The sequence below is a fragment of the Schistocerca serialis genome, chromosome 10 (genome assembly GCF_023864345.2).
Source record: "Schistocerca serialis cubense isolate TAMUIC-IGC-003099 chromosome 10, iqSchSeri2.2, whole genome shotgun sequence".
Classification (NCBI taxonomy): Eukaryota; Metazoa; Arthropoda; class Insecta; order Orthoptera; family Acrididae; genus Schistocerca; species Schistocerca serialis.
Genome location: NC_064647.1, coordinates 39,642,913 through 39,645,739, shown reverse-complemented (window position 1 = coordinate 39,645,739; position 2,827 = coordinate 39,642,913). Strand labels below are relative to the sequence as shown.

General features: G+C 45.2%; 1 pseudogene; it reads left to right on the top strand.

Moving 5' to 3' along the window:
• Positions 1 to 2,441: 2,441 nt before the first annotated feature.
• On the top strand, positions 2,442 to 2,559 carry LOC126425578 (5S ribosomal RNA; annotated as a pseudogene).
• The last annotated feature ends 268 nt before the right edge of the window (positions 2,560 to 2,827 follow it).

Sequence of the window (2,827 nt, the reverse complement as noted above, 5' to 3'; positions counted from 1 at the left end):
AATACAAAAGGACTCGGGGGGGGGGGGGGGAGGAGAAGGGAGTTAGGGAGAGGTTTGGTGAGCAGAAACCAGGATGGAAGGGAAGGGGGGGGGAGAGGGAGCCCAGGGAAAGGACAGAGGAGCCGTGGTCGTTGCGGACGCCATCCTAAATACCAGCACAGCGGAGATACGCTTCCTTCTTATTGGCTGCCCGTAGCATTGGTGGATGCAGTAAAAGGTTCATGGTATGAGCGATCTGTTGCTAATTTATAAAGCCTCATTACTGTGGTCCGGTGTACGCGAAGGCCCTCTGCACGTCGCGCAGCAAATGACGGAGTCGGAACGTCGTGTAAGCGCATGGGCGAACTGGCGCCCAACCCGACGGCGGTGTGTTACCGTGTAGCGTCAGCGCCTCACGACTATTGCGACACGCCACATTGCTTGTTGACATGTGGCAGGCGTTTCTACAGAGTGCCTGTGTCATGTTTAGGTACTCCCGCGGCCGATAATTCCCTACATGGGAGCACTGGAACGTAGCCGCAGTGCCAGTATGCAGGAGAGGAAACAACGCCTTGATGACATCTTTCCCAAGCGAATCAGTGCGTGCATACAGGCCACAGGTGGTGCAGCGACGTACATAATAGTGGCCTCTTTGTAAATTTGATTCGATTTTGCAACCTGTGAAGAATGATTTAGTGTCTCTCTTCCATTGTGGGTGATTCACCTTCTTTAGCGGGTATGGGATCCTGCGTTCGGTTCCCGGCCAGGTTGAATATTTTCTCTGTCCGGGGTTGGTTGTGTTGTCCTCATCATTCCATCATCTTTCGTGAACGTGGCTAGATTGGACTGTGTACGGATTGGGAATTTGTACGGGATCTGGTGACCGCGTAGTTGAGCGCCCTACAAACCAAACATCGTCTTCAGAGGGCATTGTATAGTTGGAAGTAACAGCAACAGACAGAATGCAGTGCAGACTGCTTGCTAACGCAGCTTGTTGTCTTCATGGCAGGTGTCCCCTAGATGAATAAGTAAACATGCTTCAGAAGATTAAAAAAATTGCAAAACGATGTAGAAAAGATATCAGTATGATATGAAAATTGGCAACTGACCTTAAATAATGAGAAGTGTGACGGCATCCACATGACTGCTAAAAGGAATCCGTTGAACTTCGGTTGCACGATAAATTAGTCAAATCTGAAGGCCATAAATTCAACTAAATACCTATGAATTACAATTACGAACACCTTATATTGGAAACAACATATAGAAAATGTAGTGGGGAAGAGAAAACGAAGACTGCGTTTTATTGGTAAACACCTAGGAAATGTAACAGATCAATTAAAGAGACTGCCTACACTACAGTTGTCCGTCCTCTTTTGGAGTACCGCTGTGCGTTCTGGGATCCTCACCGGCTAGGAATAACGGAGTACTTCGAGGAAGTTCAAAGAAGAGCAGCACATTTTGTATTACCACGAAATGTGGGACAGAGTGTCACTGACTTGATACAGAATTTGGGGCGGACATCATTAAAACACAGGTGTTTTTGGTTGCGGCGGAATCGTGAAGGTGGTTCGATGAACCCTCATCCAGGCACTTAAGTGTGATTTGCAGAGTATCCACGTAGATGTAGATCTACATCAACGATTGGTCCTTTTCGGCCGATCCGTCTCATTCAAAATTAGCCAAGGCTTCTCTTCATTCGTCTTTCTAATTTCCACTTTGTTTTATAGCTTTAGTGATTCTTTATCTGGCGTACTGTCTATATGTTCTTTCCGTCTTAACTGATCGTGCTTTATTATCTTAATTATGTCTTGCAATTTCAAATTAGCTCGGATGTCATCATTTCTCTTTTTATCCATTATAGTCAACCGCGTGCCTAAGAAAATTCATTTCATATGGTTCTTTTCTCTCTTAATCATTCGTCTTAAGAGTCCAGTTTTAGTATCCATAGAGCAACGCTGCGGCACCTGTAACGTTATAGAAGTTTGGTGGAGAATCTCTGTGGACATTCTTTCCAAATGTTCTGTGTAACGTTCCACAGAGTTAGTTAAATAGGTCTAACTTTGTGTTTCACTGTTTCCTTTGTATGTAATACTGTGCGCTAAATATTTAAGTGTGTTAACTTGCTCTATGATTTCATTGTCAATTTCAATCTTAATTCCCATGGGCTTGTGTCCTAAAAATGCAATTGCTTTTGTCTTTGTGATGCAGGACTTTCATATTGTATTCTCTGTCTATTTTACTTAAACACCGCTTCTCGTAAGTCATTTTCATTCTCACCAATAATTACTTGGTCGCCAGCTGAGAGTAGTATTTTAATATTCACATCGTTAATATTAAAATGTTTTACTGTCTCTAACCAAGCTCTGGTTACATCGTCGATATACATATTAGAAGGAGTGGGTGAGAGGGGACATCCTTATCTAACTCTTTAGTTTATTTCAGTCATATTATGCCTGCTAGGCAACGGCCTTGCCGCAGTGGATGCACCGGTTCCCATCAGATCACCGATTTTAAGCGCTGTCGGGCGTGGCCGGCACTCGGATGGGTGACCATCCAGGCCGCCATGCGCTGTTGCCATTTTCCGGGGTGAATTCAGCCTCGTGATGCCAATTGAGGAACTACTCTATCGAATAGTAGCGGCTCCAGTCAAAGAAACCATCGTAACGACCGGGAGAGCAGTTTGCTGACCACACGCCTACCCGCATCCTTAGCAGAGGATGACACGGCGGTCGGATGGTCACGATGGGCCACTTGTGGCCTGACGAAGGAGTGCTTTTTTATGCCTGCTGCCTGCTATTTTGGTATTTTGTTATTCATATATGGACCCTGTACAGTTCTTACGAGA